The sequence below is a fragment of the Salvia miltiorrhiza genome, unplaced genomic scaffold (genome assembly GCF_028751815.1).
Source record: "Salvia miltiorrhiza cultivar Shanhuang (shh) unplaced genomic scaffold, IMPLAD_Smil_shh original_scaffold_392, whole genome shotgun sequence".
In the NCBI taxonomy this organism is placed as follows: domain Eukaryota; kingdom Viridiplantae; phylum Streptophyta; class Magnoliopsida; order Lamiales; family Lamiaceae; genus Salvia; species Salvia miltiorrhiza.
This window is the reverse complement of record NW_026651540.1, coordinates 1-15,798: the sequence shown is the minus strand read 5'-3', so window position 1 is coordinate 15,798 and position 15,798 is coordinate 1. Positions and strand designations below refer to the sequence as shown.

The window sequence follows — 15,798 nt, the reverse complement described above, 5'->3', positions numbered from 1 at the left end:
GGTTGGAAATTAACTAGTCCTGTTTCTATGTCAATCGGTTCCTCTATGTCGTCAAAAGGTCCAGGAGGTGGATCCTCGTTAGAGTAATATCGGTGGCTGATGGTAGCAATGAAACCTCGAAAGTCCCTGTACAAAACTCCTCCAATGAGCGTCCCGTCAATATGGTAGCGTATTAGGTATGTCGCCCAAAGTCTCCATTCCTGAGGCAACAATGGAATTAAGTTCATTATTCCTTCCACTCCGTCGACACCATATTCTTCTGCCTGTAGCCAAAGAGCGTGGTAATGACCTAGGAATTGACCTAGGGTATCCCCTTTATTTTGTTGATAGGTTCTGAAGATCATCACAATCTCTTCTGGATTTTCCATCCTGTAAGGAAATATTCCTTATCACAGATTGGTACTTAAGATTTAGTGAAGTTCATTCACATATATCCCACCTCATAGGAAGAAAGAATGGTAAATCAAATCAATTCATTCATAAGGAAATAGCAATTAATGCTTACCTTGTTCCAAAAGTTTAACTATTGACATGTAAAATCTAAATTCCAAAGCATTGTCTCTAATTGACAACTTGCACAATAGAATACAGTTTGATGATATTAACATCAATAATCCATATATATGTCTATATTATCACATCATTATAAACATAAAATCTAAATCGTACCTTGATAAGCTGGAGGGAGGAGAGGCTGAGATTCTGTTACACTTCGATCAGAACTTACACAAAGATTTTAAATAAGTCATAAACTCTATCAATTTGAAACATGGTCATGACTTTTTGTTTAAAAAAAAATAAGACCTCAGAGCCAAAGACTGGCTCTGATACCACTCTATCGCAGCCCGACATCTAGCTAGTAATAGCATAGACCGAGTATCATGCGACTAATTAGGAAAAATGACCGATTTAACAATAATAACAATAGACCATTTATTTCAACCATTTCATAACAAGGTTTGATCAAATCAGAGGTGACTCGCATAACGGACAATATGCAAATCAATACTAGGCATTATTAGTCCAGTACTAAGTTAATTAAGTCATCAAACCTAAATTTTATTTTACAAACATTTCAACAGAAGATAGACAACCACAGTCATGACACACAAAGTATTACATCATTACAAGGTAAAAATGTATCCAGTTATAGATGTTCACAGAGCAACACAAACAAAAGCATAATCTGTCACGACCGAGTCCTAATTAAGGATAATTAAGCCGGGAAATCGTGGCTAATGGAGGGAGATTAGAAGCGGGGTAGAAAGGGGAATAATCAAACAAGAAAGGATCGTATTTCATCATTGTTAACAACATGGATATCTATAATATAACAGAGTTTTTGTCGTATAGACTCAAATAACTAACAAGTTCGGATAACTCCGACTTATCCAAAATAACATAAAACTTCTGAGTACGCAGCGGAATAAGGTTCTGATTACATGTATGAAGACATGTAACCCTAGAGTTCATTAATACATAATAAGACAAAAGAATCCCGCTCGTCACTTCATCACCATCGGCAGCTGCTCAACCTGCACATTTAGAAATATATGCAGGGCTTGAGTACAAAAGTACTCAGTGGACACGTATGCCTAATTATAAAAATACATGCTTCAAAACTGTAAATTGTCATGCCATCATAAACAGTACAGCAAGGGAGTTTTTCGCTAAAAGGCCCAAGCTTACTAAATTCATTTGTGATTCTTAAAGTTCGTCTGCAGACTAAGTTCTCTTGTAATCTATCATATCTGGAACTTTGTGCCGGAGAGGTGGCCACCTCTCACGGTCACTTGACCGGCCAACCCGCTAGATGACTCACGGTCACTGGTGTACACTAGCCCTGGCAGGATAGCTATCAACTGCTCAAGACCCGAATTCGATTACATGATTAAAGTCACATCAGATAGATATCATACTGAAATTTAAACATTTTATGGCAAGACAATATTTGAAATAACTTCAATTAATTTAGTCATGAAATAACTTGCTTGAACGTAACATTTAAACTCATTTGATATATATGAAAGTAATGCCCACCTGATAGCAAAGCTTTGCTACAGATTAGTGACTCCTTGACGAGCTCTTATTCTTGCGCTCGACCTTTAATCCGAGAAAATAACGTAAGACTTTAAATCGAGGGAAAATTCTCAATTAAATGAGAATGCGTAATTAAACTATGCATGAATCTCGTATGCATGAACTATTATTCTGAGATAATAATCAGGGAATTTCTATTGTTAATCCAGGCTATCGGATTTAAACAAAAGCTAAGTCTCGTCTCATGAAGCCGGATAATTAACAAAAATTAATCCGTTCTCTTCGGGGTGTTCTAATCCGTTAATTAAATAAACCCCGCTCCTCGTAGTCAATAGAAAATAAATACTTCAACTTATTCGCTTTATAATCTCATAATTAATCGGGCTTAATAAATAAGAACAAGTAATGTTATAAAATTAAAAAAAAAATAAAATAAAATAAAAAAAGGCTCAACATAAGGCACATAAGAATCACAATCAAACATCATCAAAACATGCTCTGCTTTTACACTGACTCAACTTCAAAATTTAATCTGTTCTGACTCCGACATCTCCTGGACTCGAGACTCATACCGAAAGAAAGATCTTCGAGTCTAGTTTCATATAAAAAAAATAGAGTCGAAAACTCCAAGTGGTTTGAGAGATATGACGTTTTTACCACGATCTACCATGTTCGGCAGTTTTGAACAATCGAAAACTTGTATTTTTGAAAAATAGTAAACGTTGTCAAACTGGGCTCAACTTTGGTGGATATCTAAATAACACAATAAGGTTAATACCATAAAAATTTGGAAAGCTAGATCACCCAGGAAGCTACTGAAATAAATGACTATTTTCTCTGTTCTCTGAAATTCTCAGTAGTAATGTGCAGTTTAGGTTTTACATTTTAAAGAAGTATCATACGAAGTTGGAATGGCTTGAAATTTTACCAGGGTACTCAAGACTCATGTAGGGACTTGCTATAAAATTTTCAAAGCTGTTAGACATCGACAAACCGTCGATCACAGTAGGTCAGTAGGCCTACGAAATTCATATTTATAAGTCCATAAAAATAATTTATATAAATCAAGAAATAATAGTTTAATCCCAAAAATATTCATTAAAAGTCCATCCTAATTTAAATAAAGAACGGACCTCATTTAAAATAAATAGTCCCAAACTTGTTACGCACATATACTAAATCTTTCACGAAACATCCTTTAAAATAAACTTTGATACATAGAAAATAATTCAACAACTTGAGCTCTTAAGGGGTTGTTTTACAACAGACACCAAATCTACCTCGGATCTCCAAATGAGGCTCCAAATGACATTCTGGAAACTAGACATTTCAAGGATCATTCTCCAATTTGAATCGAATGAAAAACAATTCAAACGAGCAAGATATGCCCTCTCAAAGATGGGTATTTAACAAGCAAAAATCTGTAAATTTCATATTTCCAGATTACAACCAAGTCAGTGGGCTTTCTTTAAAAATTCATATCTCCCTTTACAAAACTCCACTGGGAACCCCAAAGGTCAATCTGGAAACTAGGGAGAGATCATAACACTCTCCAGTTGGATTTACTCTAAGAACCTTCATGGTTTAGAAGATATGACTATCTAAAGTTCAGTGCACAAAAAGAGTTCAAGTTTGGCAGATTCAGAACATAAATCGGAAAAACCACTTTAAGCTTCACCAAAAATTCTAAAACTGAACAAGTAAGTTCCCAACATGTCAGTGAATATTCAGTAGAAAGATAGGCTTGAGAATCAAATATTTAAGTCGGCCTTTTCCACCTCAAAGTCGTAGGTTTGTAAAATCTACTGGATGGTACATGGAATAAGAACTAGATTTCAAGAATTTATACCGGTTGTTTCCCTTACTCAAAAATGGTGAGGCCGATGTCAAAAGAAAGATACGGGAGTCTAGAGTGACATATTCAAGTTTCAAAGGTTTTCACCGATTGAAACTTTACTTATGATCTCCCAAAGATTGTTTACCAAAAATGTATTCCAGATGGGCAGTGATGTTTACAAATTCATAAATAAATCATTCGAGCTCTAAATATTCTGAAATTTTACCAAACTATAGAAAATGTATGAAAGATGATACACAATTAATTTGGGAATTTTTGGGAACCGTTTGGATGGCTGGAATCGCCTTGCAAAACACTGCCGGAGCAGTGTGCTTATGGCAGATTCGCTGCCTTACCTCATGCACGGTTTTTCACCCAATAAACTCTAGCTTCGAGTGTTGGGGTACTACTGGACTGGAGCAGCTTGAAATCTTGGCAAAGTAGTTAAGCCAAGTCTTCCTTCTCTTTGTGATTGCTGGTGCGAAATGGAAGGAATGGGTGAAGTGTTGGAGTTGATGGGGAGCAAAGGTAGTGGAGATGGTGGGGAGCATAGGGTAGTGAAGTTGATGGAGTGGGGAACAAAATTAATGGAAAGAAAAAGAGAAGAAAAAGAAAGGAAAAAAAATGTAGAGGAGAATTATTGATGTATTTTCTCTGTCTCGGTGATTCTGTAACTATAAGATGGATCGTGTGCTCGTATATGCTTGATACTGTTTATTTAAATAAATCTCGTATTTCGACATGTGATTTCTCACAAAAATCGATAAATTATAAAATGAATCTAAATTAAATCCGTAGATTTAATTCGTTCGTTGTTCTGATATCTAAATTAAATCCGCAGATTTAATTAACTTCCTGAGTCGGAAATAATTCACGATCTGAGTAAAAATAAAATCAAATTTCATCTCGCTTAAATAAATAACGTGACTTTGCTAAGTCAGTTATAACTCTGAAATAATATCATTAACTGCTTTAACAATATAAATTCAGGATCATAAGCTGAATTCATATTAGGATAAAAACCGTTTTCATTCACTGATGAACAAAAATAAACACTCATTACTGGATTTAAAATATATAAAAGAGCGGGTCACTACATACTACCCCTCTTAACAAAAATTTCGTCCCGAAATTTGCATATTTCTTCTAAAACAGTTCGGGGTATTTCTCCTTCATTTTGTCTTCAAGCTCCCACGTGGCTTCCTCTTGTCCGTGGTGTCTCCATAAGACTTTCACTGATGTGATTGCCTTATTCCTGAGTTGTTGTACTTTTCGATCTAGAATGACCTCTGGTCTCTCTTCATAGCTCAAGTCTGGACAAATGATGATCTCTTCTTGGTGGATTATGTGCTTTGGATCGAAAACGTATTTTCTGAGTTGTGATACGTGGAAAACATTGTGAACGTTTCCAAAGCTTGGCGGTAACGCCAACCTATAGGCTACTGGGCCTATTCTCTCCAAAATCTCATAAGGTCCTACGAATCGGGGCCTAAGTTTTCCCTTGACACCAACCTAGTTATCCCCTTGGTAGGAGATACCTTTAGGAAGACCTTGTCTCCTATTTCAAAACATAACTCAGTTCGACGTGCATCAGCGTAAGATTTCTGTCTATCTTGTGCCTCTTTTATTCGCCCTCTGATCTGGCGGACTATCTCAACCATCTCATTGACCATGTCTGGTCCTAAAACTTTTCTCTCACCCACTTCATCCCAATAAAGCGGTGATCTACATTTTCTTCCATATAATGCCTCATATGGTGCCATATCGATAGTTGCCTGGTAACTGTTATTATAGGCAATTTCAATCAACGGCAGCACTGCTTCCCAACTTCCACCTCTGTCTAACACCACTGTTCTCAACATATCTTCAAGGGTCTGAATTGTCCTTTCAGACTGCCCATCTGTCTGCGGGTGGAAGGCGGTGCTGAAATTTAGCCTCGTGCCTAACTCCTTCTGTAAGCTCATCCAAAATCTAGATGTGAACTTCGAGTCTCGATCTGATGTGATTGACACGGGTACACCGTGTAAGCGTACAATCTCTCGAACATACAACTGAGCTAGCTTGTCTGACCCGTGTGTGATCGGTATTGGTATAAAATGAGCACATTTTGTGAGTCGATCCACTATTACCCAAATGGCAGTGTTTCCTCTCTTTGTTTTGGGCAAACTGGTCACAAAATCCATTGCGATGTGCTCCCACTTCCATTCTGGAATTTCCAACGATTGTGGTTTTCCATATGGCCTTTGGTGTAAGGCCTTCACCTGTTGGCATGCCAGGCATTTCTCCACAAATGACGCTATGTCTCTCTTCATGCCTTCCCACTAAAAGTGTTTCTTTAGGTCCTGATACATCTTAGTACTCCCTGGGTGGGCAGTATAAGGGTATCGTGAGTCTCACTCATGATTTTATCCTTAAGCTCATCATCGTGGGGGATGCATATCCTTCCCTCAAAGAGGATAGCATTATCTGATGCTTCTTGATAATTCTTGACGCCTCCTTTCCTTACTGTTTCCCGTAGTTTTTCCATCTTCCCGTCTTTTCTTTGTGCTTCTACGATCGTCTTCCTCAAGTTAGGTACCGTTGCCACAACGCTTGCTATCGTCCCTGGTGGTTTAACCACTTCTATGCTCATTTTGCTAAATTTCCTTATGAGCACCGTCTCTCGAGTGATGAGAGCTCCCAATTTAGATTGAGTCTTACGACTCAATGCATCAGCCACTACGTTGGCCTTGCCTGGGTGGTAGTTAATACCACAGTCATAATCTTTCACTAGTTCGAGCCATCTCCTTTGTCTCATATTAAGGTCCTTTTGCTCGAAAAAGTATTTCAGACTTTTGTGGTCTGTGAATATTTCACACCTAACTCCATATAGGTGGTGTCTCCAAATCTTCAGCGCATGCACCACTGCAGCTAACTCCAGATCATGAGTCGGGTAATTCAGTTCATGTGGCCTAAGCTATCGTGACGCATATGCTATCACTCTTCCTTCTTGCATCAGCACGCAACCAAGTCCATTTTTGGACTCGTCTGTGTAGATCACGTATTCCTTATCAGCTGTTGGGACGGCTAACACTGGTGCCGTAGTCAACTTTTCCTTGAGTTCTTGGAAGCTCTTCTCGCACTCCTCTGTCCAAGAAAATTTTATTCCCTTCCTGAGTAGTTGCGTCATTGGCCTTGCAATTTTGGAAAATCCTTCCATAAACCTCCGATAGTAACCTGCCAATCCTAAGAAACTTCTTATCTCATTAGGGTTAGTAGGCGATCTCCATTCACGCACCGCTTGCACTTTTTCAGGGTCCACTTTAATCCCTTCTGATGATACAATATGTCCTAAAAACGTGACTTCGCTGAGCCAAAACTCACACTTGCTGAATTTGGCATAAAGGCGCTCCGTCCTCAACGTTTCTAGGATAATTCTCAGATGTTCCTCATGGTCTTTCTCGTTCTTCGAGTAGATCAGGATGTCATCTATAAACACCAAGACAAATTTGTCTAAGTACGGATGAAACACTCGATTCATGAGGTCCATGAACACAGCTGGCGCATTGGTTAGCCCGAATGGCACAACTACAAATTCGTAGTGGCCATACCTAGTTTGAAATGCCGTCTTAGGTACGTCTTCTGGTCGAATCTTCAGCTGGTGATAACCAGATCGCAAATCAATCTTCGAGAACACGCTTGCTCCCTTGAGCTGGTCGAAGAGGTCATCTATCCTTGGTAAAGGATATTTGTTCTTCAGTGTCACTTTGTTCAGTTCTCTATAGTCTATACACATTCGCAATGTGCCATCCTTTTTCTTCACAAAAAGTACGGGTGCACCCCAAGGTGATACACTTGGCCTAATGAATCCAAGTTCTAAAAGTTCTTGCAGTTGTATCTTGAGTTCTTCCAACTCTTTAGGAGCCATTCGGTATGGTGCCTTCGAAATGGGAGCTGCCCTGGGCTCCAAATCAATGGTAAACTCAATTGGTCTGTCCGGTGGTGGTCCTGGCAGAATCTCTGGAAATACATCTGAAAAGTCCCGTACAATTTCTACATCTTCTATACTCTTTTCAGTACCCAATTCTCCGTGCAAGTATACGAGGTAAGCTGGGTATCCCTTCTTCATCATTTTCGTTGCTTGCAGGGCGGAGATGATCATTTTTCTTCTTCCCATACTAATTCTGTGGAAATGTGACGGCTCCCTTCCTGGGGGTCGAAACGATATCCGTCTTTCGTTACAAAGGATGGTGGCATAGTTCTCGACTAGCCAGTCCATTCCTAGGATTATGTCCACATCTCCCATCGGTATAACATAGGAGTTGTTCACTACAATCTTGAGTGACCCTATGTTCAGTTCTAGGTTCAAGCACACATGATCTACTGTCGTCATCCCTCCTATAGGTGATGATATACTCAACTTCTGGTCAGCTCTTTCCATTTTAAATTTTAATGTGTCAACACATGTACTTGAAATGAAAGTATGCGATGCGCCCGTATCAAATAGAAGTACAACAGGAGTATTGAGTAGCATGCCCATACCTGCCAGGTTTCCCTGGTTGTTCTCGGGCTGTTTCTGCCTCATAGCATAGACTCTAGCATGACGAGGCTTTTCATGTTGTTTCTGTTGTCGCTGCTGTTGTTGGCGGGCCTGTTGCTGATACGGTTGTTGAGGTTGTGGTTGGTACTGTAGCTGTTGGTGCTGCTGTGGCTGCTGATACTGTGGTTGCTGCCTTGGGTATGGTTGGGGCAGAGCTTGGATTGCTCGCAGATGCGGAGCCTGGATAGGTGGGTTTGGCCTTAAACTCGTTCCATGTTGCTTATTCGGGCACCGATTTGCATAGTGCCCCTTCTGGTTGCAGATATAGCAACTATCACTGCCGGCCTTACAAATTCCCATATGACTTTTGTTACATTTGGGACAATGTGGGGCTCTTTGTTGGTTATTTCCCATCTGTTTCGGTGCGCCCTGGCTTCCATAACCTTGTGACTGGAAGACCCGTCCCTGCCATGGCCTCTTCTCGCCTTGGTTCGGGTTACTGTTGTCCCATCTCCTCTTTCCTTTGAAATTCTGATTATGATTTTGATCATGTGGAGGTGCTGGCGCAGGTATAATTGCAAGTCTTTCTCCTGGCATGGCTGCCTCAATGTCTAACGCTCGGCTGAGCGACTCAGTGTAAGACAATCCTCCGTGGCTTGCCAAAGCCATCCTAATCTCGTGCCTCAGACCGGCACAAAACTTTTCAGCCATCTTCTCATCTGTGTCAACTTGTTCCGGCGCATATCTAGACATATCGCAGAACATCCTGTCGTATTGAGTTACCGACATCTTTCCTTGTTTCAGATTGTAAAATTCAGCCTCCTTTTTCTTGCGGTAGCTCTTGGGTATATACTTGTCATATATACCGGCTTTGAATTGTTCCCAAGTCAGGTTTTCTAACTGCTCTGCTGTCATCGTTTTCATCCTTGCTTCCCACCAGAAATCAGCTGACCCAGTCAACTGAAAGGACATACAAGTCAGGCGTTCTTGGTCGGTGCAACGCAGGAAGTTGAAAATGCGTTCAATAGCGCGAACCCAAGTCTCAGCTTCTGCCGGGTCTCCTGTCCCGTTGAAGGTAGGTGGGTTCTGTCGCAAGAATAATTCCTCAATCCGCCGTTCTGGCTGAACAGGAGGTTGAACTAATTCAGGTTCTGGCCCTGCTTCTGGGCCTCTCTCATCATTACGGGGAATCCTTCCCATTCCTCTCGGACGCCCTCGTCTTGGTGGCATTCTAATGAGTAAAAACACAAGTTATCAGCGCATTAAAATGCAATAAGGACATACTATCGTTTCTATAGTTACTCCTTAACTCATCGAGTTCTGCTCCTGCTAAAACTTAAGCGAACATATAAATAAAACATAGCGGTTCGACTTGCCGCGAAAGACTGATAGGGTCGCTACATAGACATGGGAAATTAGTATCAATGAGGACTATTTCATCAACATTTGAATCTAAATATGGTGATCTATTCAAGCATTATACATGATGAACTGGCTATCTTGCAAATTCATCATGAAAGATCTCAGTTCCAAAATGCCCTATTAACCAGCGTTTCCGTACTAATACTAGTCAAAATAACTAAGCCAACATAGGGGCATACAAAAGCATCGAAATGATCATCGTTTTTGAAATACACAAATAAGGTCCTACTAAATGCACAAGAGATTGTCTGTATGCATTACGTGCTTGACCCTTGGGTTGAAGCATATGTGTTTGACTGATTTAATCAGATAAGTATCTGTTTGTCCTTGGGTCACAGAAAATCTACCAACAACTAGTAGATCGCAATGATTCAAATAACAAATGGCAATTAGGCAAAGTGTTTCAATAATTTGCCAAACAATTGAAAATGAATAACCATAGGGTAGAAATGAATTGACTGAAAGGTCGAAACGAAATGACCTAATAGTCTGAACCCGTTTGGCTTTTCAGATGAAGGTTTAAAATATATAGGTTTAAAGACCCATATATGACGACTACTGAGATTTTGGCCATGTGGACTGGCCAGGTCCGACACAACTACTTCTCAGTCATTCGGAAATATTTTTCCGAACTTGGCAATTCTTGTTCCTTGGCTGCAAAAGGTATATTTGGTCTAAAATTACCACTTTCTTCTTAATATCTTGAACATGTCCTTGAGAATATTCTAGAGCTTCTCAAACTTGGAGTCTGCCTCCTAGTTTAATGCAATCCTTAAACATTTTCTATAGGCGAAATAAGGTAGGCTCGACCTTACTCAATAATGTTCCTCTATATGATCTTAATGTAGTACTTCTAGTACTTAGTGTTCCTTCACATAGCGCTTGAAATGCAACCATATAATTTGAAGCACTCTTCCGTGTTATTGCAAAAGACCTTCTGAATCATCACGCATTCAATAAGGAAATAGCTTTTGCTCATCTGAGCACCTTATAGGGTATGTGTCTCCATGTGTAATACTAAGTCATGGAATGACCTTAGTCAATGCTCTCATTACGGCTACCAGACTAAATGCATAATCCATGACGTTCTAACTGAGACGATGTCCTCGATAGGTTAAGGTATATATACTTATCTGGAGTATATCCTTAGGGTCTCATTAGAATCTTAATTCATTTGTTCCAGCATTGATCCACTGTCGGCGCTTCTAGCTATTATTAAACTCTAAACCATCTTCGAGAACTTCTCTCGTCTTATACACTTGCGTAAACTTTTATGATCAATCATAATGGTTGATAACTGCTAGTACCCATATCACATCTCGTCTTTCCAATTCGTAGTAGGTGATCGTAATCAATAGGGATTCTCAGTCATGTCCTTATCTATTGCGATAGGTACTGTAAGTAGAATGGTTCCGAATATCTGAAACTATAAGCTGATAGCTTTAATCGTAATATTATAACATCATATACAAAGCATTTTGACCCCTCGTAAGTCTAACTCTGAAGTTCATACATGAATCATGAAGGTTATCCTCAAGCCATAGCTAGTGATAAGCGAGGCTAGAAGCGAGTCTCAGCTTATTAGGGATTAGCTAACTGATTACATCAGTTGCACTCATCACTTATAAGCAATATTGTACTTAAACTATCATCGAAGGCAATAGTCGATTAGGTGCTCCGTCTTGCGTGAACAACCTGAATGAAGAACTATGCCTGCTTCAGTGATTCGTGCGTGGCACTCTGCTTGCACTGCTTTCATTGGATTCTCTTCCTCTTTCTTAGCTCTTCACCATGGCTATAGTGAAATATGACTGAGTTCCTAGCTTCTATCGTTCTTCTCGTAACAGTGATCATGCATTCTTAACGCATCTAAGTTCATTGAGATATCTAATCAATCAATAAAGCATAAAACTTGAATGTAAGCATCAGTACATTCATATAAAACGTGAACTTCTCAATGTTTTAAAATCATTACCACCTTCTTTCTTGCTGAGCATGACGATGTGATGAAGTGATGAGCTTTGGCTGACTGACTCATATATACTAGTGATCATACTAGAAAAATGGGCTAACTCTAGGGTTCAGAGCAAATGAACTGCTCTGATACCACTCTGTCACGACCGAGTCCTAATTAAGGATAATTAAGCCGGGAAATCGTGGCTAATGGAGGGAGATTAGAAGCGGGGTAGAAAGGGGAATAATCAAACAAGAAAGGATCGTATTTCATCATTGTTAACAACATGGATATCTATAATATAACAGAGTTTTTGTCGTATAGACTCAAATAACTAACAAGTTCGGATAACTCCGACTTATCCAAAATAACATAAAACTTCTGAGTACGCAGCGGAATAAGGTTCTGATTACATGTATGAAGACATGTAACCCTAGAGTTCATTAATACATAATAAGACAAAAGAATCCCGCTCGTCACTTCATCACCATCGGCAGCTGCTCAACCTGCACATTTAGAAATATATGCAGGGCTTGAGTACAAAAGTACTCAGTGGACACGTATGCCTAATTATAAAAATACATGCTTCAAAACTGTAAATTGTCATGCCATCATAAACAGTACAGCAAGGGAGTTTTTCGCTAAAAGGCCCAAGCTTACTAAATTCATTTGTGATTCTTAAAGTTCGTCTGCAGACTAAGTTCTCTTGTAATCTATCATATCTGGAACTTTGTGCCGGAGAGGTGGCCACCTCTCACGGTCACTTGACCGGCCAACCCGCTAGATGACTCACGGTCACTGGTGTACACTAGCCCTGGCAGGATAGCTATCAACTGCTCAAGACCCGAATTCGATTACATGATTAAAGTCACATCAGATAGATATCATACTGAAATTTAAACATTTTATGGCAAGACAATATTTGAAATAACTTCAATTAATTTAGTCATGAAATAACTTGCTTGAACGTAACATTTAAACTCATTTGATATATATGAAAGTAATGCCCACCTGATAGCAAAGCTTTGCTACAGATTAGTGACTCCTTGACGAGCTCTTATTCTTGCGCTCGACCTTTAATCCGAGAAAATAACGTAAGACTTTAAATCGAGGGAAAATTCTCAATTAAATGAGAATGCGTAATTAAACTATGCATGAATCTCGTATGCATGAACTATTATTCTGAGATAATAATCAGGGAATTTCTATTGTTAATCCAGGCTATCGGATTTAAACAAAAGCTAAGTCTCGTCTCATGAAGCCGGATAATTAACAAAAATTAATCCGTTCTCTTCGGGGTGTTCTAATCCGTTAATTAAATAAACCCCGCTCCTCGTAGTCAATAGAAAATAAATACTTCAACTTATTCGCTTTATAATCTCATAATTAATCGGGCTTAATAAATAAGAACAAGTAATGTTATAAAATTAAAAAAAAAATAAAATAAAATAAAAAAGGCTCAACATAAGGCACATAAGAATCACAATCAAACATCATCAAAACATGCTCTGCTTTTACACTGACTCAACTTCAAAATTTAATCTGTTCTGACTCCGACATCTCCTGGACTCGAGACTCATACCGAAAGAAAGATCTTCGAGTCTAGTTTCATATAAAAAAAATAGAGTCGAAAACTCCAAGTGGTTTGAGAGATATGACGTTTTTACCACGATCTACCATGTTCGGCAGTTTTGAACAATCGAAAACTTGTATTTTTGAAAAATAGTAAACGTTGTCAAACTGGGCTCAACTTTGGTGGATATCTAAATAACACAATAAGGTTAATACCATAAAAATTTGGAAAGCTAGATCACCCAGGAAGCTACTGAAATAAATGACTATTTTCTCTGTTCTCTGAAATTCTCAGTAGTAATGTGCAGTTTAGGTTTTACATTTTAAAGAAGTATCATACGAAGTTGGAATGGCTTGAAATTTTACCAGGGTACTCAAGACTCATGTAGGGACTTGCTATAAAATTTTCAAAGCTGTTAGACATCGACAAACCGTCGATCACAGTAGGTCAGTAGGCCTACGAAATTCATATTTATAAGTCCATAAAAATAATTTATATAAATCAAGAAATAATAGTTTAATCCCAAAAATATTCATTAAAAGTCCATCCTAATTTAAATAAAGAACGGACCTCATTTAAAATAAATAGTCCCAAACTTGTTACGCACATATACTAAATCTTTCACGAAACATCCTTTAAAATAAACTTTGATACATAGAAAATAATTCAACAACTTGAGCTCTTAAGGGGTTGTTTTACAACAGACACCAAATCTACCTCGGATCTCCAAATGAGGCTCCAAATGACATTCTGGAAACTAGACATTTCAAGGATCATTCTCCAATTTGAATCGAATGAAAAACAATTCAAACGAGCAAGATATGCCCTCTCAAAGATGGGTATTTAACAAGCAAAAATCTGTAAATTTCATATTTCCAGATTACAACCAAGTCAGTGGGCTTTCTTTAAAAATTCATATCTCCCTTTACAAAACTCCACTGGGAACCCCAAAGGTCAATCTGGAAACTAGGGAGAGATCATAACACTCTCCAGTTGGATTTACTCTAAGAACCTTCATGGTTTAGAAGATATGACTATCTAAAGTTCAGTGCACAAAAAGAGTTCAAGTTTGGCAGATTCAGAACATAAATCGGAAAAACCACTTTAAGCTTCACCAAAAATTCTAAAACTGAACAAGTAAGTTCCCAACATGTCAGTGAATATTCAGTAGAAAGATAGGCTTGAGAATCAAATATTTAAGTCGGCCTTTTCCACCTCAAAGTCGTAGGTTTGTAAAATCTACTGGATGGTACATGGAATAAGAACTAGATTTCAAGAATTTATACCGGTTGTTTCCCTTACTCAAAAATGGTGAGGCCGATGTCAAAAGAAAGATACGGGAGTCTAGAGTGACATATTCAAGTTTCAAAGGTTTTCACCGATTGAAACTTTACTTATGATCTCCCAAAGATTGTTTACCAAAAATGTATTCCAGATGGGCAGTGATGTGTACAAATTCATAAATAAATCATGCGAGCTCTAAATATTCTGAAATTTTACCAACATATAGAAAATGTATGAAAGATGATACACAATTAATTTGGGAATTTTTGGGAACCGTTTGGATGGCTGGAATCGCCTTGCAAAACACTGCCGGAGCAGTGTGCTTATGGCAGATTCGCTGCCTTACCTCATGCACGGTTTTTCACCCAATAAACTCTAGCTTCGAGTGTTGGGGTACTACTGGACTGGAGCAGCTTGAAATCTTGGCAAAGTAGTTAAGCCAAGTCTTCCTTCTCTTTGTGATTGCTGGTGCGAAATGGAAGGAATGGGTGAAGTGTTGGAGTTGATGGGGAGCAAAGGTAGTGGAGATGGTGGGGAGCATAGGGTAGTGAAGTTGATGGAGTGGGGAACAAAATTAATGGAAAGAAAAAGAGAAGAAAAAGAAAGGAAAAAAAAATGTAGAGGAGAATTATTGATGTATTTTCTCTGTCTCGGTGATTCTGTAACTATAAGATGGATCGTGTGCTCGTATATGCTTGATACTGTTTATTTAAATAAATCTCGTATTTCGACATGTGATTTCTCACAAAAATCGATAAATTATAAAATGAATCTAAATTAAATCCGTAGATTTAATTCGTTCGTTGTTCTGATATCTAAATTAAATCCGCAGATTTAATTAACTTCCTGAGTCGGAAATAATTCACGATCTGAGTAAAAATAAAATCAAATTTCATCTCGCTTAAATAAATAACGTGACTTTGCTAAGTCAGTTATAACTCTGAAATAATATCATTAACTGCTTTAACAATATAAATTCAGGATCATAAGCTGAATTCATATTAGGATAAAAACCGTTTTCATTCACTGATGAACAAAAATAAACACTCATTACTGGATTTAAAATATATAAAAGAGCGGGTCACTACATAATCGGATCATTCGTATGAAGACGCGTGATCTGTGAGGTCTAAACGAGATATCATAGATATGCCATCACAAGCCAAGGC

The 15,798-nt window shown here is 38.5% G+C and overlaps 2 long non-coding RNA genes across 4 annotated transcripts; both read right to left on the bottom strand.

The window, feature by feature from the left end:
- Window positions 1–1,273: 1,273 nt before the first annotated feature.
- On the bottom strand, window positions 1,274–4,430 carry LOC131004427 (uncharacterized). Of its 2 annotated transcripts, XR_009095008.1 has the most exons (3): window positions 4,234–4,430; window positions 2,041–2,103; window positions 1,274–1,535 (listed from the first exon to the last, which is right to left on the bottom strand). It is a non-coding gene; the product is annotated as an uncharacterized LOC131004427 (long non-coding RNA). The 2 variants fall into 2 exon arrangements; XR_009095009.1 differs by having other exon boundaries at window positions 1,274–2,103.
- Window positions 4,431–12,016: 7,586 nt separating this feature from the next.
- Window positions 12,017–15,173, bottom strand: LOC131004425 (uncharacterized). Of its 2 annotated transcripts, XR_009095005.1 has the most exons (3): window positions 14,976–15,173; window positions 12,784–12,846; window positions 12,017–12,278 (listed from the first exon to the last, which is right to left on the bottom strand). It is a non-coding gene; the product is annotated as an uncharacterized LOC131004425 (long non-coding RNA). The 2 variants fall into 2 exon arrangements; XR_009095006.1 differs by having other exon boundaries at window positions 12,017–12,846.
- Between the last annotated feature and the right edge of the window lie 625 nt (window positions 15,174–15,798).